The sequence below is a fragment of the Nerophis lumbriciformis genome, linkage group LG11 (assembly GCF_033978685.3).
Source record: "Nerophis lumbriciformis linkage group LG11, RoL_Nlum_v2.1, whole genome shotgun sequence".
NCBI lineage: Eukaryota > Metazoa > Chordata > Actinopteri > Syngnathiformes > Syngnathidae > Nerophis > Nerophis lumbriciformis.
The window spans coordinates 32,879,800-32,903,335 of record NC_084558.2 but is presented as its reverse complement, the minus strand read 5'-3'; the positions used below and the strand labels follow the sequence as shown (position 1 = coordinate 32,903,335).

The 23,536-nt window shown below is 41.7% G+C and overlaps 1 protein-coding gene across 2 annotated transcripts in view; it reads left to right on the top strand.

Annotated features, from left to right (window-relative positions):
- The first annotated feature begins 2,284 nt into the window (after positions 1 to 2,284).
- Positions 2,285 to 23,536, top strand: part of gabbr1b (gamma-aminobutyric acid (GABA) B receptor, 1b) — a 580,862-nt gene continuing 559,610 nt past the window's right edge. For both annotated transcript variants that reach the window (XM_061966778.2, XM_061966776.2), the window contains exon 1: positions 2,285 to 2,530. The gene's annotated coding sequence lies outside the window, so the exon portion shown is untranslated. The remainder of the gene's footprint in view (positions 2,531 to 23,536) is intronic.

The window sequence follows — 23,536 nt, the reverse complement described above, 5'->3', positions numbered from 1 at the left end:
AGTTAGTAAGGTCTGACATGTTTAGTAACTTTACAAGTGGCAGTAGCTAGACCAGGGGTCAGCAACCCGCGGCTCCGGAGCCGCATGCGGCTCTTTGATCACTCTGATGCTGCTCAGCTGCATACTTGCCGACCTCCCGATTTTCCTGGGAGATTTCCGGATTTCAGTGCCTCTCCCTGGGGCAAATATTCTCCGAATTTCACCTTAACAATAATATTAAGGGTGTGTCGTGATGGTACAGCATTTAGCGCCCTCTACAACCTGTACAAACATAGTGCCAGCCCAGCCACACGTTGTATGAGGCTTCTGCTTGCACACGTAAGTAACAGCAAGGCATACTTGGTCAAGAGCCATACAGGTCACACTGACGGTGGCCGTATAAAACAACTTTAACACTCTTACTAATATGCGCCACACTGTGAACCCACACCAAACAAGAATGACAAACACATTTCGGGAGAACATCTGCACCGTAACACAACATAAACACAGCAGAACAAATACCCAGAATCCCATGCAGCCCTAACTCTTCCGGGCTACATTATACACTCCCCGCTACCACCAAACCCTGCCCCCTCCCAACCCTGCTCATCCACACATCAACCCCCCCACCCCCCCTCCGTGCATCGGTTGAGGTGGGCGGGGTTTGGTGGTAGCGGGGGTGTATATTGCAGCCCGGAAGAGTTAGGGCTGCATGGGATCCTGGGTATTTGTTCTGTTGTGTTTATGTTGTGTTACGGTGCAGATGTTTTCCCGAAATGTGTTTGTCATTCTTGTTTGGTGTGGGTTCACAGTGTGGCGCATAGTAGTAAGAGTGTTAAAGTTGTTTTATACGGCCACCCTCAGTGTAACCTGTATGGCTGTTGACCAAGTATGCCTTGCTGTTACGTACATGTGCAGGCAGAAGCCTCATACAACGTGTGGCTGGGCCGGCACGCTGTTTGTACAGGTTGTAGAGGGTGTTAAATGCTGTGCCATCACAGCACGCCCTTAATATTGTTGCTAGGGTGAAAATCAGCAGACGTTCGAGAGAATAGTTGCCCTGAAATTTGTAGTCTCCATGAAAAATCGGGAGGGTTGGCAAGTATGACGCTGTCAAGCGGCATTCATATAAAACTCGCGGGACGCACGAACATTACATTTTTATATTAAGGTTTGTGCTGCGTGTCTGGTTTATACATAGCACAAAGCAAAAAAAACCTTTGTATGCCGTGTTATTTCATTTAAAATTTCAAAAGAGTTTTGTGGCTCCCATTGTTTTCTTTAGTTTGTGAAACTGGTCAAAATGGCTCTTTGAGTGGTAAAGGTTGCCGACCCCTGAGCTAGACAAAGATGGCGGTGCGTAACTGGCAACCTGGATGTGACACACTCACAGACTTTTTAATTGGTCAAACGGTGGAGGGCGGGGCATCGAAATGAAAACAATAACAATACTGTAAATCTAATTTTGAAATGAGCATATCCCGGTTGAACTACCGTTATCAGATATAAAGGCATTCGAAAAGAACATGATTTATTAATGCCTTTTGACATATCAGGGCCATTTAATGAGGACTTGACATTAAATTCTTACATATGGCCCCTTTAAATTAAGCATCCTTGGAAAGTTGCATAAGGGCAGCACGGTGGTAGAGGGGTTAGTGCGTCTGCCTCACAATACGAAGGTCCTGAGTAGTCCTGGGTTCAATTCCGGCCTCGGGATCTTTCTGTGTGGAGTTTGCATGTTCTCCCCGTGACTGCGTGGGTTCCCTCCGGGTACTCCGGCTTCCTCCAAAGACATGCACCTGGGGATGGGTTGATTGGCAACACTAAATTGGCCCTAGTGTGTGGATGTGAGTGTGAATGTTGTCTGTCTATCTGTGTTGGCCCTGCGATGAGGTGGTGACTTGTCAAGGGTGTACCCCGCCTTCCGCCCGATTGTAGCTGAGATAGGCTCCAGCGCCCCCCGCCACCCCGAAGGGATTAAGCGGTAGAAAATGGATGGATGGATGGAAAGTTGCACAATCTTTAAACAAGATTTTCTGGGTTGAACCAAAATATCCTATTTGAATATTTTTTTTTTTAACTAGAAAAGACAACATGCTAAAATTAAGATGTGCAATGACAAAAAAATATGTAAATAGCGCTTAAAACTAGGGACATTTTTAGAAGAAAAATGTGAAATCTTGGCAAGTGGCAAATAATTTGCAGTGTGCAAATTTGCGGTGATGTGGCTTTGCTAAAAGTACGAATACAGAACCTGCGGCTGCGTCTTGCAGTGACGTCACCAGGGAGCAAAGTAGGTAAGAGGGGCTCCACCGTGAAACACCTTGTGCGCGCGTGTCCGCCAAGTACGTGATTGTTGGTGTGTGGAAAGGTGTGAAATAAACACAGCTCTAGTTTTGGAAATTTGGGACACGCAGCGCGCGCGTCATGATTGCGACTAAAAGACGCTTCCCGGACTAAATTGTCAACGGGAGACTTTTCCACTCGCTGCCGCAGACACGGACACCTCACCCAGCCACTGACAACCCGCCGCTCTCGTCTATACGTGAGTACTCTGTTCCATTTGCCTTTTTGGGTGGTTTAACTTTTGATTGAATTGCGAGCATCGTTGGCACTAAAGCGCCAAAAGCCAGTTGTCACGCCATGGGCGGTCTGTTGTGAACTTGTCAAATCACGAATCAACCCCAATCCAGGCGAGCGCGGCAATTAGCATCTTTTTACACATTCGCTAGCAGGCGGCGGTAACGTCTCCCTCGCGCTGTTTGATTGTAATCATTTGCACGTGCGTGCCCACAAAACCACTATGCCGTAGACGCGTGGGTGTTGCTCTCTTATATACACAGTGACGCGTTTTTAATGTATGCATCTCCCTCGTCTTCCTCTTCCACGCACGTATCGCCCCTCCACCACCAGCATACATGACTGACGGCTGACGTCAACAGGCGTGAAACAGTTATTATTGACTTATGATGCTAATGAACAGATTACAACGTGGATCCCAAAAGACTGCAGTCCACCCCAAGTGGGACATTTGAAGGCAGCTGTCACACTCTAGGAAATACAGAAGAAAATCCATATTTGCTATACTGTAAACAGGGCCGTTGTTAGGAATTCTGGGCCCCCTGAAAGAGTATCAGTGTGGGGCCCCTCTACCTCATTAATTGCCACCTTCAATGTTGTTGTTTTTTAGTGTTCTTGACAGTGCCCGGTGTAATACATCCGATTTGTTTCCATTATCATGATTAACCACTCAAGTCAGAGAAGTATTGTTATGTAAATTATGTATTATTAGCTGTCTAACTCTTTTTTTGTATTTAGGCCAGGGGTGTCAAACACATGGTTTACCCGGCCCGTGGGATGAGTTTGCTAAGTATAAAAATGACCTGAAACTCTTGAATGAAAGAAACTGCTGTTCTAAATGTGTCCACTGGATGTCACCATAGCAATTCTTTGTATCTTTGTAGATCATGGGTGTGAAACTCTGGCCCAAATTTGGCCCGCCGTGTAATTTCACTTGGCCCTTGAGGCGATATCAAATTAACACTAGAGCTGGCCCGCCGATTATTTTCAGCGGCGGTGCCGCGGTAATACCGCATTCACCGCTAATTCTCATACTTGCCAACCCCAGATTTAAGTGCCCCTCCCGAAAATTGTCACATCCGCTTTTCATCCAGTCCAACGTGTGCTGGCCCAGTCACATAATATGTGCGGCTTCTGCAGTTCACACGAGTGAATGCCATGCATACTTGTTCAACAGCGATAGGAGTTACACTGAGGACGCTACAAGGTGGGGGGCGGGGTTTGGTGGTAGCGGGGGTGTATATTGTAGCGTCCCGGCAGAGTTAGTGCTGCAAAGGGTTCTGGGTATTTGTTCTGTTGTGTTTATGTTGTGTTACGGTGCGGATGTTCTCCCGAAATGTGTTTGTCATTCTTGTTTGGTGTGGGTTTAAAGTGTGGCGCATATTTGTAACAAAACTTAAAGTTGTTTATACGGCCACTCTCAATGTAACCTGTATCGCTGTTGAACAAGTATGCATGGCATTCACTTGTGTGTTCATCAGGAGCCGCACACATCTTGTGACTGGGCCGGCACGTTGTTAAAATGGATGAAAAGCGGACGTGACGACTGCTCATAGAGGACATTAAAGGCGGTGCCCTTAAGGCACGCCCCCAAGACTGTGGTCCGGGCGGACTACAAGATATAATGACTGATCACCTTCGTTCGATAATGAAGGTTACCTCAGCTTAAAGCCTGAACCCCGACATTAATGAACTAGCATCCAAGAAAAGATGCCATGTATCTGGCTTGGGCACATCGGATTAGATCAGTGTGTTGCAAACTGAGCAGTTTAAAGTCCTGAATGGTTGTTTATTCATTGTTATTTTATTTTCAATTTTATTAGCCTGTGGAAAAAGTTAATGTTGATATTTACCTCAGAAGGCTGCAAATACAAAAGGCATTACATTTTTATTTAAATTGTATTTGATAGCTGAGATAGGCTCCAGCGCCCCCCGCGACCCCAAAGGGAATAAGCGGTAGAAAATGGATGGATGGATGGATGCCATTGATATTTTTTAATTATTATTATTATTATTTGAAACTCGATTTTGCATGTCACTATAAAGGTATATAATTGCTTGTTTAATATTCAATGCAAAACTTGTTTGGGTCCCTATTAAAAGGTTAATTTGTTCAACCTTGGCCCGCGACTTTGTTCAGTTTTAAATTTTGGCCCACTCTGTATTTGAGTTTGACACCCCTGTTGTAGATGATGCTACACATGTACAGAATAAACCACATGATGTTAGTACAACAGTTGAGGGAAATGAGTAAACTACATAAATAACATCCTGTAACGGCGTGGCGAGGTTGGGAGAGTGGCCGTGCTAGCAACCTGAGGGTTCCTGGTTCGATCCCCACCTTCTACCAACCTCGTCACGTCCGTTGTGTCCTTGAGCAAGACACTTCACCCTTGCTCCTGATTGGTGGTGGTTAGGGCCTTGCATGGCAGTTCCCGCCATCAGTGTGTGAATGTGGAAATAGTGTCAAAGCGCTTTGAGTACCTTGAAGGTAGAAAAGCGCTATACAAGTATAACCCATTTACCATTTAATTTGATTTTGATGTTATTTTCTTTATCTTGATGGATTAAAAATGAACACCAATTAGAGCATTTTAGAACTCTGCCAGAATCAATTCCACCTATTTGACCGATGAACATGATCACATCATTTATTCAGAACGTATAAATAACAACAAATGAAGATAGAATACTATTAACCACAACATGTAAGTGTAAAAAACAATAACAGTATGATTTATATATTTTCAGAATATTTTTAAACAAAGAAAACAATCTGAAGTTGTCTTTATTTTGCCATGATTTTACCTGTTTGGCCCACTTGGGAGTAGATTATTCTCCATGTGGCCCCAAACTAAAATGAGTTTGGCACCCCTGATTTAGGCTATTCAAATTTCCCACTAAACGCATTTCATAAGACCATAACACACATATAATGTAACTGACCCCGTCAGATGCTCATAATTAGTATTTATGAGCTCATGATGAAGGTAATTATTCAAGCATTTTTTATTACTGAGTAGAACTTGAATGCATCATAATTAATACAGCCTCTGATGGGCGCATGCATACTGGAGCACTGTGATACTGTATATGTAAATACACTCACACAGTTATTTTATAATGAACTGGCGACTTTTCTTTAATGAACTTTTGACATGTCCAGAGTGTAGCGTGGCCAGATGACACCTGTGCCCCGTCAAAGGTAATGTTACAGACTTTAAATGAATGAACAAGTAGGCAAATGGTTTTCGCCAGCCTCGGTAACCATTCTTGGAAAAACTGTTTTTAACATGCTGGGCCCCTGCTCTGCTGCTCCTGCTCCTGGCCTTATTCTCAACTCTTTTCTGTTGTGCGGAATTCTGCTTTTTGAAAGGCATGCTAACCCTGCTGGAGTTCACATGCACTCACTTAATTCTGATGAGGAAGAACCAAGGGAAGGACAAATCGGGGTGTGCAAAAATGTTCCTCCTAATTTTTCATGTGTCTGATCAAATGCACAAACTCCCTGAGCATTCCTTGGATCACATCAGACATGCATGCTGTCGCCACACCAGCAGCACACCTGTCCCAAACCTGACTTGATAACAAGTGAAATGTTTTATTATAACATTCAAATAACAGCAGTCATTTCTATTATAATATTTTCAAATATAAATGATTAAATGAAAATAAAAAATCTTGTTTTTCATTAGCTGTATCTTGAAAGTCTGGGTGGCGGTCCTGTTGTGGAAGACTTTGAGACATGTACCCCTTTTCAGAGATCACATATAGTTCACCTTAAAATGTTCACAACAGCAGCACAACCATGGGATAAAGTGTACACGTTTCTGTCAGTAAAATACATCATTGCAGAGGTTTTTTTAATATCATTTATGAAATCTAGTAACAGCATTTCGTGATTTATATCCAGAAATTACCTTTGTTAATACGCTCAATTGTAATTGGAGAGTGTTGGTGCACAGTGCTTGTTCATTTTGCTAAAATAAGAGTTAGCATGCATCATTTAACTCTTTTAATGGCTTTTGCTGCTGTAAGCTAACCTGCAACACACATGCATAACACATTGTTAATGACATTCAGTGTCTCCCCCAGAAAATCTGTTAGTTAAGGTGGTGTCTCTCCGGCGGACAGACAGGTGGGTGGGTGTAAGGATCGGTGTAACTCGGCCTGTCGCCATCACGTCTCCACCTCGTCGCTGCCACCACAGCCTGGGGGACAATAGACTACAGACTGTGGTGAAGTAGGCCGGCTTCGTCGCGTGAAGAAACCTACAATTTTTGGTTGAGTTTTCCGCTCCATTTGCTGAATGGCGATATACGATGTGTATCTCGATATTTTTTCCGTAAAGTAAAAACAGAACAGTCCTAGTTACCTGAGATAATAAGTATATCATTATTATGACTTAGTAATTTAAAATAATAACAAAATAATGACTTACTAAGTCAAATTAATGACTTACTATAAGTAAGCGTTTGCAATAAGCGTTTGAAAAAAAGAGTTAAGAGTGGGGCCACATGCTGACATATGTTCAACTCAGCATGCTTAATTTATTACAGCATTTGGGAAGCCTGTAGTTGATTTTTATTATGTAAATGTTATATTTTTATCAACATGTGATAGCAGGGACCCTGCCATTCAAAACTAGGCTGCTACATCACTAATTATCAATGTAACTATAGCTGAAAATAATGCAATGCAATAGGAGAGACTATTCATCCCTGAACACCATGGAGTTCATGTAGGCTTTATGATGCAGTTACATTATTATATCAACTATCAGAGACAGAAACTCTTCATTTAACATAATGTCTTTTTTTGCTGCTTCAACACAGCTCAATCAACACAGAAAAAGGTAAAGTGAAATAACTTAGTTGTTAACTGTTGGTCAATAACGCTTGTCTTTCTCTGACAGACAGGGCTTTGCTGTCCGTAACACACACACACCGCACAGTGAGCTAACAATACGCTAAAAGCTAATTAGCCTTCACCTCAAGGACTGCGAGCAAGCTGAGCTGCCGCGTATGTTTCTAGAACGTCAACGGGCCCATAGTGATGTTACTAGTAATTGACTGGGAGGTGTTTATTATAATTTGGGGAGAGTCCGCTGCCTTACCTGCTAAACGCCTATCTGCTCACTCCACCGAAGGAGCACTGACTACATCCGCTCTGAATACTCACTGCTGATTGGTTGTTACATGCGCTCTGAATACGCACTGCTGATTGGCTGTTACCACTCTGCGTGTAACCAATCAGATGGTTCTGTGGGTGGGACAAAGCTGAGTGCTGCAGAGACGTACTGACAGAGGCAGAGGCAGAACTAAGCGGAGCAGCTTGTTAAGACTTTAGTTTAGGCGGTGGGTCTTTGTTGTTAAGGCGGCCGCCTTAACAATAAAGCGCTGCGGGAAACCCTGGACATTGATTGGCTGTGTGTTAACCATATCACATTTTAATGACCTAACAGAGTGAATGTGTGGTGTTGGAGTTGTCATTTTTTGTGGCCGTGAACGCATCACTGTGTGCGTCTTTTGGCGAGCTGTTGCTGTCAATACAACATATAGTTTGTTTGTTTTGGTGTGACTATGACAGGAAGTGAACAGTTTTGCTGGATAGTAGTTTTGCTTATATTGTTTTGGCGAGGTTAAAGCCGGCAGGCTCGCACTTAAGAGGGAACATTGGTGTGGACAAAACCATTTTTCAAGAAAGGGCCGAGGGGGTTATTGAAATTATTAAAATTTGAATTATATATATATATATATATATATATATATATATATATATATATATATATATATATATATATATATATATATATATATATATATATATATTATAAGGGGTGTAACGGTACACAAAAATTTCGGTTCGGTACGTACCTCGGTTTGGAGGTCACGATTTGGTTCATTTTCGGTACAGTAAGAAAACAACAAAATATACATTTTTTGGTTATTTATTTACCAAATTTGTAAACAATGGCTTTATCCTTTTAACATTGGGAACACTATAATAATTCTGCCCACGTTAATCAACATTAAACTGCCTCAAGTTGTTGCTCAGATTAAATAAAATGATACAACTTTTCTTCTACATATAAAAAGTGCAACATTAAACAGTTTCAAGTCAACTTATCATGCTTAATTTATTACAGCATTTGGGAAGCCTGTAGTTGATTTTTATTATGTAAATGTTATATTTTTATCAACATGTGATAGCAGGGACCCTGCCATTCAAACCGAGGCTGCTGCATTACTAATGATTAATGTAACTATAGCTGACAAAATGGTACAATAGCAATAGGAGAGACTATTCATCCCGGAACACCATGGAGTTCATGTAGGCTTAATGATGCAGTTACATTATTATATCAACTATCAGAGACAGAAACTCTTCATTTTAACATAGTGTCCTTTTTTGCTGCTTCAACACAGCTCAATCAACACAGAAAAGGTAAAGTGAAATAACAGACAGACAGGGCTTTACTGTCCGTAACACACACACACACACACACACACACACACACACACACACACACACACACACACACACACACACACACACCGCAAAATGAGCTAACGTTACAAAATACATTTAGAAACTATATTATTAACTATATGTATTATATACTGTGTTAGAGTGTCATTTTGGTTGGTGGTGTTCCGCAGGATTTTGTAAATGTAAAAAGTGTGCCGCGGCTCAAAAAAGGTTGAAAATCACTGGTGTAGAGGACTGACAGACAGAGGCAGAAGGAAGCGGAGGCGGCTACTTAATATGTTCGTGTGGAAACTTGTTCGGTACACCTCCGAACCGAACCAAACCCCCCCGTACCAAAACGGTTCAATACAAATACACGTACCGTTACACCCTGAATATATATGTATATGTATATATGAGGATTTAGCATAAGAGAACTCAGTGCGATTTGTGAGCCCTAGCTGGCCGTGGGCCTGTATAATTGTCATCACCTTTCCAGTCTATACGACGGCCCTGACTGTTAATATTAGCATAAAAAAGGGCTTTCAGTAGGCGCAGACCTTCGTTTTCACAGGGTTGTCCCGATACCAATATTTTTGTACCGGTACCAAAATGTATTTTGATACTTCTCTATACTTTTCATAATTGGCTTTATTTAAAAAGAAAGGCTTATGATACATTAAACATTTCTTATTGCAATCAAAGAATAATTTTGGAATTTGACAAGAAATATAGGAGACAACTTCTCTTTTAATAGTAAGTAAGCAAACAAAGGCACCTAATTGGCTGCTGACGCATGCAGTACCCTATTGTGTCATTTCTGGTTGTATTATTTTGTCAAAATTATGAGGGACAAGTGGTAGAAAATGAATTAGTTATCTACTTGTTTTTTACTGTTATTTATTGTTAATATCTGAATACTCTCTGTCTTAACATCTTCTATCTACACTTCTGTAAAATATGATAATCACTTATACTGTTGTTTGATACTCTACATACGTTTTGGGTGATATTACACATTTCAGTATTAATCCAATACCAAGCAGTGACACGGTCATACATTTGTCATAATTTAAGTTCATCTGGGTCCAGGGATGTCATTTCATGGGTTTATTAATAATAATGTATATATATGTGCAAATATATATGTGTGTGTATAATTGTGTACATACACAGTACATATATTTTTCCGGGCGCTCTCGGGGCCTGCTTGTCCGGCAGGGGTCAGCATTTCAGGCTACTGCGGCCAGGCTGCATGTCTGGGGCCCCTTCAGGATGCACGTCTTGGTTGGGTCCTGCTGGGTCTAGTCCCCGCATCTAACGTGGCAGCTCGGTGCACTGCAAGGTATTCTGCTGTGTTGCAAGGCGGCCAGCTGCTGGGCTAGTGACCTTGTGTGTTAGCAGTGTGTCTGTGATCTCGTTTTTCTTTAATCTTTTTTCTTCTACTTCCTCTTCCCTTGGGGGGAGGATCCACCAGGGCAGTTGCTGGATGTTCCATCTCCATCGTTGGGGTCCTTGCAGGTCGGGTGGGTGGTTCCCGTGGCCCCGCGCTGGACATACTCTCCTGCTTGTGGGGGCCCGGTTGCTGGTGGGGCGGTTTGGGGCGGCCTTCCCGTCTGCGGGGAGTCTGTTCCCCTCGGAGCGGGGCGTCCTGCCTTTTCTGCCCGTGTGAGTTGTGGTCTCTCGCTGGCTAGGGGGACGTCTGTCCCCTGCTTCTCCCTTGCCTTTTCCTCTTCAAGACGCATCTCTCTATGTCCTGCCACTGGCTCTGTCCGGCAGCACGGTAGGGGGTCTGTCGTTGGCTGGCCTGACTGCATGGAGCCGGTGGTCCCTTCTTCCTTGGGCACCACACCTGCTGCTTTGGGTTGGGCTCTCTGGGTGGCTGGGGCCATACTTTGGCTCCTGCACACACTGGGAGACAAATATATTGTACATACAAATACACATACATACACACAATTATTCATATTTGTATACATAAATATGTACATTCATTCATACATACATACATACATACATACACTTTGGTACTTGGCTACATACATAGGTACATGTGCTCCCACATACATACACAAATAAAGTAGATACATACACATTCACGGTACAGAATCCCACACACACATTCACTGTACAAACATACGTACACAAATACTGTACATATAGAAGCACATATGCGTACATACACTCACGCATATAATCACGTTTCATCAAACATATATTGACGTTGTTCCTCAAGGGGAAACTGGGTAAAACACGACACACTGACAAAGCTTAACCTATTGTTACTATAACAATCTACAAGGTTAATGCTTCTCTTTCCTCCCCTCCATTTATCTGCCTTCTTTTGTAATTCAAGTTATCATTACATATATGTATTGTTGCATTTAAAACAATTGTATTGTTGAGAATAGAGGTAATTATTATTATTCATCATCAATAGTGCTATTTCTATTTGTATTTGTATTGCTCCATTTGTAGTGCAATAATCCATCCATCCATCCATTTTCTACCGCTTGTCCCTTTTGGGGTAGCGGGGGGTGCTGGAGACTATCTCAGCTGCATTCGGGCGGAAGGCGGGGTACACCCTGGACAAGTCGCCATCTCATCACAGGGCCAACACAGATAGACAGACAACATTCACACTCACATTCACACACTCGGGCCAATTTAGTGTTGCCAATCAACCTATCCCCAGGTGCATGTTTTTGGTGGTGGGAGGAAGCAGGAGTACCCGGAGGGAATCTACGCAGTCACGGGGAGAACATGCAAATTCCACACAGAAAGATCCCGAGCCCGGGATTGAACCCAGGACTACTCAGGACCTTCGTATTGTGAGGCACATGCACTAAACCCCTGTTTCACCGTGCTGCCTGAAGTGCAATAATGTTCATTGTTGTTTCTGTGTTATTAATATTTACTTCACTGCTTCTCTGCTATCACTTTTCGCATCATATTTCTACATAACGTATTTGCTGCTGTTTTGTTTTTGTTGTTGTTTCTTTATTTTATCCCTCATCTTGTCCCCGCAAATTCCCCCTCTGTCTTCCTTTTTTTTCTTCTTTCTATCACCTCTGGCTGCGCCAAACATGAATATAAATCAATTTAATAAAGTCACATTTAAATAAGAAAACAAGAGAAGTGTCCCACACTTCTCTTTTGTAAAGTAAATATGTATAGCAGATATAGGCATCTGTATAAACAATATGATTGAGTGGCTGGACAGGACAAAATATTTAGTGATAGTAAAAAATAGACGTATTCATTGTAGTATTAACTGTGTAAGGCTCTTGTACTTGGTATCATTGCAGACGGGGATGGCGTGGGGAAGTTGGGAGAGTGGCCGTGCCAGCAATCTGAAGGTTACTGGTTCAATCCCCACCTTCTACCATCCGAGTCACGATCGTTGTGTCCTTGAGCAAGACACTTCACCCTTGCCCCTGATGGGCCTGGTTAGCGCAGTGCATGGCAGCTCCCGCCATTCACATATGTGTGAATATGTGTGTGTGAATGGGTGAATGTGAGTTCCTTAAAAAAAAGGTAGAAAAGCGCTATACAAGTACAACCCATTTACCATGTATGTGTATGTGTGTGTAGACCCACCCAGGGCATTTGTTCACATTCCGGAGTGCTAGCTTGCTGTTGACTGTTAACTAGTGTTTCCTCCAACGGTGTGTAGTGAAGCCATTTTTAGCTATTCCTCATCCTGCAGGATGATATTTGTAAGAAACGTAGTTTGTCGCCATGGAGGCGAGGTTTAGTGATTTAGAAGTAGCCGAAACATTACCGACTGCGTATAGAAGTTAGCCGCTAACTAAAGCAAGATCTAAGCACAACTTGCAGAGCAGCGCTTCAATGTGTATAACTTCAACTTTATCATTAGTTTTTGAGCCAAAATACCTTCCTTTTTTCCTCCACGCTGTTTTTGTGTGCATTGCCTAATATGAGCCTCTGCTCATTTTACCAGCAATGTCGCGCCATATGTCTAAATCTGTGTTAACATGCATTTCTTCTTTGCCAAGATAATCCATCCCACCTCAGAGGTGTGGCATATCAAGATGCTGATTAAACAGCATGATTATTGCACAAGTGTGTCTTCGGATGCCCACAATAAAAGGCCACTCTGAAGTGTGCAGTTTTATCACACTGCATAATGCCACAGATGTCGCAAGTTTTGAGGGAGCGTGCATTTGCCATGCTGACTCTACGAATGTCCACCAGAGCTGTTGCTCGTAAATTAAATATGCATTTCTCTACCATAAGCCGTCTCCAAAGGTGTTTAAGAGAAAGTACATCAAACCAGCCTCACAACCGCAGACCACGTGAAACCACACCAGCCTCCACATCCAGAAGGTGCACCTCCATGATCAGCTGAGGACAGCTCCTGCAACAATTGATTTGCATAACCAAATAATTTCTACACAAACTGTGAGACACCATCTCAGGGAAGCTCATTTGCATGCTCGTCCTCATCGGAGTCTCGACCTGACTGCAGTTTGTCGTCATAACCGACTTCAGTGGGTAAATGCTTACAATAGCGTCTGGCACGTTGGAGGGGTATTCTCATCAAGGATAAATCCTGTTTTTTACTGTTCCAGGCAGATTGCAGACAGCGTGTGTGGGAGAGCGGTTTGCTGATGTCAACATTGTGAATCTAGTGGCCCATGGTGGGGGTGGGGTTATGGTATGGGCAGGCATATGTTATGGACAACATAATAATGGTAGTGCATTTTAATGATGGCATTTTGAATGCACAGAGATACCATGATGAGCTCAACTCATGAATTATTTCCCATTCTTGCTTGATGTACAGCTTAAGTTGTTCACCAGTCCATTGTGGTATTTTAGGCTTCATATTGCGCCACACATTTACAATGGGAGACAGGTCTGGACTACAGGCAGGCCAGTCTAGTACCCGCAGTCTTTTACTATGAAGCCACGCTGTTGCAACACGTGGCTTGGCATTGTGTTGCTGAAATAAGCAGGGGCGCCCATGGTAACCTTACTTGGATGGCAACATATGTTGCTCCAAAACCTGTATGTACCTTTCAGCATTAATGGCGGCTTCACAGATGTGTAAGTTACCCATGTCTTGGGCACCAATACACCCCCATACCATCACAGATGCTGGCTTTTCAACTTTGCGCCTATAACAATCCGGATGGTTCTTTTCCTCTTTGGTCCGGAGGACACAATGTCCACAGTTTCCAAAAACAATTGAAATGTGGACACGTCAGACCACAGAACACTTTTCCACTTGGCATCAGTCCATCTTAGATGAACTCAGGCCCAGCGAAGCTTGCGGTGTTTCTGGGTGTTGTTGATAAATGGCTTTCGCTTTGCATAGTATAGTTTAAATTGCACTTCCAGATGTAGCGACAAACTGTAGTTACTGACAGTGGTTTTCTGAAGTGTTCCTGAGCCCATGTGGTGATATCCTTTACAGACTGATGTCGATTTTTGATGCACTACTGCCTGAGGGATCGAAGGTCACGGGCATTCAATGTTGGTTCTCAGCCTTGCTGCTTACGTGCAGTGATTTCTTCAGATTTTGTGAACCTTTTGATGATATTAAGGACCGTAGATGGTGAAATCCCAAAATTCCTTGCAATAGCTCGTTAAGAAATGTTGTTCTTAAACTGATTGACAATTTGCTCACGCATTTGTTCACAAAGTGGTGATCCTCTCCTAGGGCTGGGCGATATGGCCTTTTATTAATATCTCGAAATTTTTAGGCCATGTCACGATACACAATATATATCTCGATATTTTGCCTTAGCCTTGAATTAACACTTGATGCATATAATCACACTAGCATACCTGCCAACTACTCCGGTTTTCCCGTAATTAGTACGGTTTTCATCAACCTATTCCGGGTTACGGTTGCAGTGATAAAAAATACGGTTTTTCATTAATTAAATTTTTTTTTTTTTTTTTAAGTTTTATTCACGAAATCGCGTAACAACAATGACAATCGACACTGCTTCCCGTAACTTCCTATCGAGCCATTCCGAATGCCATGCGCGAGGCTATTTATAGCACCGCTGCCAAGAACGAGGCCATTGTTTCCAAACGAGCGAACAATCATGGAATCAGCCGGAGAAAAATCGCATACGAGTCTTAAACCGAAAAGAAAACTGCAGTCATTCCGTGAAGAATATTCAAAAGCCTATCCGGGAATAATTATCCGTTCCAAAAAGGGTGAAAACTACGCGAATTGCACCTTGTGCAGACAAGATTTTTCGATCGGACACGGAGGAATTAGCGATGTAAAAGACCACGTTGGGACAAAAAAACAAGTCTAATGCCGTTGCTAGCGATACAAGTGGAAAACTTTCAACGTTTTTCGTCGCCCAAACAGATTCTTTGGATGTGATAAATGCCGAAGTTTTATTTACGGAGGCAATAATTGAGCAAACAAAAAGGTAATGACACCAATGTTATCTATTGGAATTGTTTAGTACTGTTATACTGTTAAAAGTGTTTATACTATTTATGCTTTCAAGTCCAAGTTGAAGAAATCTTGTTAAATGTTGACAGCATAACTACCAAAATACAGAAGTATGTCCTTAATATTTTTGCAGTGCTATTTCTGTTGAAAAGTTAAAATGATTACATTAGAGATGTGATGTGCCACTTTTCAAGTGTCTGATGGCTTAAATTAATTTTCATTAATTTTTCATATTTTGAATTCTTTTGAAAGGCTTACAAAAAACTACATTTGTATTGTAATTCCATGCTATTGACAGGACTATTAATTTTAATGAAGTTAGCTTACCATGTTTACAGTATGATAATTGTGATAGAAATGTGAATTTTAGGCACAGAATATTTTTTACAATTGAACAAGGCAGTAGATTATACAAGCTTGGACAGAAAGTTAATAATGACACCAATTTTTTTTTAATGGAATTGTTTAGTACTGTTTTACCATTTGTTTACTGTAAAAAGTGTTTATACTGTTTATACTTTCAATTAACAAATTGAAGTCTTGTGAAAGGTTGACAGGATAACTGGCATTAACTGTCAAAATAATTTCAAACTATTGAAGTTAGCTTACAGAATAAACATGTCAATCAACCCATATGATTTTTGCTGTAATATTTTTGTTTTGAAAAGTCACTGTGACTGATAGAAAAGTGATGGTTTTAGCAACATTTTAACCTGTCTGAATGCTAATAATCATTTTGCGTCGGGGGGCGAAGCCTGAACCCCCCACCAGGACTTTGTCCTGGACCTACCGGGGCCTGCGGCCCCTGGACCCCGGCTACTAGGTTTTTCTGATTTCAAAAGTTGGCAGGTATGCACTAGTATGACGATTCTATGTGTCTACATTAAAACATTCTTGTTCATACTGCATTAATATATGCTTATTTTAAACTTTCATACAGAGACGGAAACCACAACTAAGTCAATTTACCAAAACTGTATTTATTAAACAGTTATTAAGCAGTGGCACAAACATTCATGTAATATCAAAACAGAAAGTGAAGTGAAGTGACGTGAATTACATTTATATAGCGCTTTTTCTCAAATGACTCAAAGCGCTTTACATTGTGAAACCCAATATCTAAGTTACATTCAAACCAGGGTGGGTGGCACTGGGAGCAGGTGGGTAAAGTGTCTTGCCCAAGGACACAACGGCAGTGACTAGGATGGCGGAAGCGGGGATCGAACCTGCAACTCTCAAGTTGCTGGCACAGCCGCTCTACCAACCGAGCTATACCGCCCCAGTGCAAGATTGTCGGACATTTTAAAACAAGCTATTAGTGCACTTTTGTGCATGATGTCACTAAGATGACATATCAAAACAACACTAAATTAAAGTGCACTTTTTGTACAGAACGCCACTACAATAGTTTAAAACAAATAAAGTGCACTTTTGTGCATGATGTCACATAAGATATTTCAATAACTGTCAAATAAAAATGAGCTGCATAACAGGAGATCAAATAGTGTATGTGCTTCGCTATGTGGTTGGTTCCTGCGGACGTTATCTCCTTCTGTTGTTGACTAGTTTTTTCATACGGTGTTGATCTGGAAATGGTGGCTTGGGCATTTTGTTGGTGTGGAACCGAACGGAGATGTTGACATGCAGAGTTTCAAGCACTCTTTATTCTCTAGCGGGTGACTTTTCAAATGGTGCTACACATTAGCAGTGCTGCTACTTTTTGTAGCAACGCTTTTGCCGCACACTTGACATTGTCATGATGGGGGGGTTGCAGCTTGCTGCGAGATTTGTTCTCCCGGGATGCAATCGGACTATATCGGACAAGGCTTGAAGGTAGGAACATTTTTAATTGTTCGCTATCACTAGGTACAAACAAAAGGGCGCACAAGGCGAAGGCACAACTTAGCGTATGATACAAAAACTAACACACAGGCAGAAACTATGGACATGAAACAAAACTTACTTTGCAGAGCATGAATCTATGGCATGAACAGAGCAAATACAGAGTAATGTCGCCAGGACGACTAACTGGCAAATCAGGCTTAAATAATAGTCTCTGATTAAAGCAGGTGCGTGAGTCAAACACATGAGACAGGTGAAACTAATCAGTCGTCATGGAAACTAAAACAAACAAGGGAGCGCAAACAGAAACTATTGGAGTCTTAAACCGAAAATAACAAAAAACATGATCCAGACCACAGATCATGACAGACATATTACGGTTGTCTGTTCGACATCTTGCCGCTTGAAGCCAAACCACCGCCAGACGATGGACCCTGTGCTGTTTTTCTTGGGAATTAATTCTTCCTTCATTTGTTACCAGATTCGCACCTTCTCTCTCTCGTATTACCACTCTCACCGCATCGCTAGCATCACAGCTAACGTTACCCATGCCGCTACCTCTCTGCTCCGTGAGAGCGTATGACATTGCACATGTGACAGTATGTGACGTATGCAAGAAGGTGCGCTTGTTTTATGTCTCTGTGAGAAGGAGAGACAAGAAAGAGTGAGAAGAGCCTGTAGTGTAATGCCCGCAACTAAAAGCAAGTGCGTGAAAACGTATACTCGAATATCATTATATAGTAATTTTCTATATCGCACTGAGACAAACCCGCGATGTATCGAGTATATTCGATATATCGCCCAGCCCTACCCTCTCCCCATCCCTTTGTGAATGACTGAGCATTTCATGGAAGCTGCTTTTATACCCAATCATGGCATCCACCTGTTCCCAATTAGCTTGTTCACCCCTGGGATTTTCCAAATAAGTGTTGGATGAGCATTCCTCAACTTTCTCTGTCTTTTTTGCCACTTGTGCCAGCTTTTTTGAAACATGTTGCAGGCATCAAATTCCAAATGAGCTAATATTGGCAAAAAATAACAAAGTTTTCCAGTTCGAACGTTAAGTATCTCGTCTTTGCAGTCTATTCAATTGAATATAGGTTGAAAATTATTTGCAAATCATTGTATTCTGTTTTTATTTACGATTTACACAACGTGCCAACTTCACTGGTTTTGGGTTTTGTAGATGAAAAGCTAGCCATAAAAAACACGTTCTTGTATGTCTTGTGTTAGAAATGTAGATGGAACTACGTTACTGCAGAAAGTAAGCAGCTATTACTAACAAATCCATTAATACAAATATAATAAACCTGTGTATGTTGCTCAATAGTGGCCAGGCATACATGTAGGCTAAGGAGTGGGCAGATGATCCATATATCAGTGGTGTCGATACCAAGGGTATTACCAGTATATAATCAATACAAGAGTGATCAGATCGATATTTTTTTAATTTTATTTAAATGAGTAGTAAATATAAGTTTTTGCTTTTGTTTAAAGCTGGTTACGAAACAGCTGAGCTGTTTTAGGGTCTGCATTTCATTTTTTTACCACACAAAAAATGAACTGCATTGGGGTATGTACCGAACCGTGGCGGTGCACCTAGTATTGATTAATCGTTTTAGCCATGGCCGTAACTACCATTGAGGACACCGAGGTCATGTTCTCTGTGTTTTTAAGTGCCATTAGGCTGATTTCCACCTAAGGTTCCAGGACTTTTAAGTTCCTAGGGCCTTTAGTTCCTGAAACTAAAGATTCCTGTAGCCTGGTTTGTTTCCCCACCGTATTTCACAGTTTAGGGAGTCTGACGACATGTGACAGCATGGTACCATATAAATAAACAGACAATATTAGGTCAGATTTATGTGACTAAAATGTAAGTAAATGAAATACAGAATATAGGCTCCGGCACCCCCTGCGACCCCGAACGGGACAAGCGGTAGAAAATGGAAGGATGGATGGAAATACAGAACAAAATATACAAAATATATAATGATTTAAAAATGAAGTGTACCGAATTGTTCATTAAAAGTCGGGCTTTTGTCCACAGTGTTCTACTGTCAGAAAGTCGTCCCCTCAGTAAATGATAAATTAATGTCTCAGGCTAGTCTTAAGATTAATTTCAGCTGTAAATATCAATATAAAAATAAACAATTTCAGGGTTTATCTCACTTTGACAACACAAACACATCAGATTTAGCGTTAGCTTGTTAGCATTAGCATTCGGTTCCCTCTGGTTAATACTAATAACACACATGTCGTGTCACTGACTACTTTTACAGCAGGTAACAAAGTGAACAGTGAATAATTTATTTGATTTATCTTCGTTCCACTCATGTACTGCCTCCTTTATTTCCCATTCATCCAACAAAGAGTTGGTGTTAAGAACTGGTCAAGGGGGGTGACCCCGGGATGCAGAGACGGGAGGCAAGTTTGAAATACAAAAAGGAATACATTTAATAAGTCAAAAAGTGTAACAAAAAGCGATGGGGCAGAAGTGCACACCATGAATATTAACAAAACAGGTTCCTCAGTGGTTGGCAAGGGGAAAAGCCAGGGCGCACCAAGCACCGCATAAAGTCTTTGCTGCCTCAAGGAGGCTAGGGAACAAACACAAAGAAGTTAGAAATAACAGGACAAGGGAAAGCAACGTACCACGAGGCGAAGTAGGCGCATGCACGTCCGGAGTTCGGGAAACAATGACCAGCAAGGTCAAGCTGTAGGTGACGAGCCTAAATACTGGCGGGCTAATTGCGAGCAGGTGTGTCACCAGGTCCGCCCCTCGCCGAGGACGAATCACTAAAACACAGGTGCAGACAACAAAGAAGGCAGGAACACACTAAAACACAACAGTTGGAGTAATAGTAAACAGCTGAGGTTGTCGCTTCAAGTCCGACTGAATACTTCATACTCTTTTGTAAATACGTTTTACAGTCCGCCCACTTCTCGTAGCTTTGTATATTACAATTAAGTTTGTAAAATATATATTATATATAATAATAAACAATATTAAACTGCATACTGGTTCAAAGACTACCGCTGAATAAAACTACTGCAAGATAGTTCCACTGATCAGCATTCTTTAGCACACAGATGCTCCACCAAAGTTCCTGCAAGTCGAAAGTTCCTTTCGTTATTTTTTTCTCTCCGTTTTCAAGTATTTTGTCATAAAAATACGAAAGAAATAAGTTGTGCAAGTGTCAAATACATTTTAGGAACGCCCCCAACAGTGTTCAACCAACCAGCAGTCAACAGCACAACCCGTCCCCTCTAAAGTTCCTGAAACTATTTGAAAGTCCCACCTCCCTATTCGGAACTAGAAATAGTTCCTGTGGAACTAAATCTACTCTGGTAGTTGTTGGTGGAGAAACAGAGGAAACATTATTTACCCAGGTAGAAAAAAGTTCCTGAGGTGTAAAAGGGCCTATTGACATACTGAGCCGGTGATCTGCTGCATCACCTCTGAGTTGGTAAAAGTTAATTCTAGATAATAAATCATGCTCTTTCACTTGTATAGAAGAAGGTTTTAGCCATAAACCGAGAAGTTGGTCAAGTTTGATATTCAACTTATTTGGCAAGAAAGATACGACAATACGCTTTAGTCTTTTTTAAATGTTTTTAACCTGTGTAAGGATTATGATGAATTCTTCATCGAAACAGGACGATATAAACATCACATGAGTCGGCTCCTAGTGAGAACACACATTGTACTTTGTTTAGTGGTTGTTTTATTATGTTCGTAGTTTGTATTTCTTGTTTAGCACTTAGCAATAATCCTACTTGCTGGACCTGCTTATAACTAAGCTTCTAAAACTTGTAGCTCATCATCCTTATATTCAGGCTAAAAAATGTGAGGTTCCGGATCATCAAATGTCCCTAAGTAGTCGTCGTTGGCTCTCATAAAGTCTGCCATGATTAGTAGTACTTGTTAAAAGAAATAGGGAACGTTGTGATGTATCTGTCTGTCTGCTTAAAATGACCAAAACACACAATCATACATGTTATTATGAATGTGCCTGTTACTACATTACATATATACTTACAGTAAGTACAAACCCTGTTTCCATATGAGTTGGGAAATTGTCTTAGATGGTAATATAAACGGAATACAATGATTTGCAAATCATTTTCAACCCATATTCAGTTGTATATGCTACAAAGACAACATATTTGATGTTCAAACTGATAAACATTTTTTTTTGGCAAATAATCATTAACTTTAGAATTTGATGCCAGCAACACGTGAGAAAGAAGTTGGGAAATGTGGCAATAAATACTGATGAAGTTGAGGAATGCTCATCAAACACTAATTTGGAACATCTCACAGGTGAACAGGCAAATTGGGAACAGGTGGGTGCCATGATTGGGTAATAAAAGTAGATTCCATGAAATGCTCAGTCATTCACAAACAGGGATGGGGCGAGGGTCACCACTTTGTCAACAAATGCGTGAGCAAATTGTTGAACAGTTTAAGAAAAACTTTTCTCAACCAACTATTGCAATGAATTTAGGGATTTCACCATCTACGGTCCATAATATCATCAAAAGGTTCAGAGAATCTGGAGAAATCACTGCACGTAAGCAGCTAAGCCCGTGACCTTCGATCCCTCAGGCTGTACTGCATCAACAAGCGACATCAGTGTGTAAAGGATATCACCACATGGGCTCAGGAACACTTCAGAAACCCACTGTCAGTAACTACAGTTGGTCGCTACATCTGTAAGTGCAAGTTAAAACTCTCCTATGCAAGGCAAAAACTGTTTATCAAGAACACCCAGAAACGCCGTCGACTTCGCTGGGCCTGAGCTCAACTAAGATGGACTGATACAAAGTGGAAAAGTGTTCTGTGGTCTGACGAGTTCACATTTCAAATTGTTTTTGGAAACTGTGGACGTCGTGTCCTCCGGACCAAAGAGGAAAAGAACCATCCGGATTGTTATAGGCGCAAAGTTGAAAAGCCAGTATCTGTGATGGTATGGGGGTGTATTAGTGCCCAAGACATGGGTGACTTACACATATGTGAAGGCGCCATTAATGCTGAAAGGTACATACAGGTTTTGGAGCAACATATGTTGCCATCCAAGCTATGTTACCATGGACGCCCTTGCTTATTTCAGCAAGACAATGCCAAGCCACGTGTTACATCAACGTGGCTTCATAGTAAAAGAGTAGGGGTACTAGACTGGCCTGCCTGTAGTCCAGACCTGTCTCCCATTGAATGGTCTCTCTCTACCTTACCCTATGAAGTGAAGGGACACATTTATGATTATTAGAGATGTCCGATAATATCGGACTGCCGATAAATGCTTTAAAATGTGATATCGGAAATTATCGGTATCGGTTTCAAAAAGTAAAATTTATGACTTTTTAAAACGCCGCTGTACGGAGTGGGACACGGACGTAGGGAGAAGTACAGAGCGCCAATAAACCTTAAAGGCACTGCCTTTACATGCCGGCCCAATCACATAATATCTACGGCTTTTCAGCTGTATGGCTGGTCAACAGCCATACAGGTCACACTGAAGGTGGCCGTATAAATAACTTTAACACTGTTACACATATGCGCCACACTGTGAACCCACACCAAACAAGAATGACAAACACATTTCGGGAGAACATCCGCACAGTAACACAACATAAACACAACAGGACAAATACCCAGAACCCCTTGCAGCACTAACTCTTCCGGGATGCTACAATATACACCCCCCCGCCCCTGCCCCACACCTCAACCCCTCCCCCCCAACCCTGCCAACCTCAACCTCCTCATGCTCTCTCAGGGAGAGCATGTCCCAAATTCCAAGCTGCGGTTTTGAGGCATGTTAAAAAAAATAATGCACTTTGTGACTTCAATAATAAATGTGGCAGTGCCATGTTGGCATTTTTTTTCATAACTTGAGTTGATTTTTTTGGAAAACCTTGTTACATTGTTTAATGCATCCAGCGGGGCATCACAACAATATTAGGCATAATAAATGGTAAATGGGTTATACTTGTACAGCGCTTTTCTACCTTCAAGGTACTCAAAGCGCTTTGACACTATTTCCACATTCACCCATTCACACACACATTCACACACTGATGGTGGCAGCTGCCATGCAAGACCCTAACCACGACCCATTAGGAGCAAGGGTGAAGTGTCTTGCTCAAGGACACAACGGACGTGACAAGGTTGGTAGAAGGTGGGGATTGAATTAGGAACCCTCAGGTTAA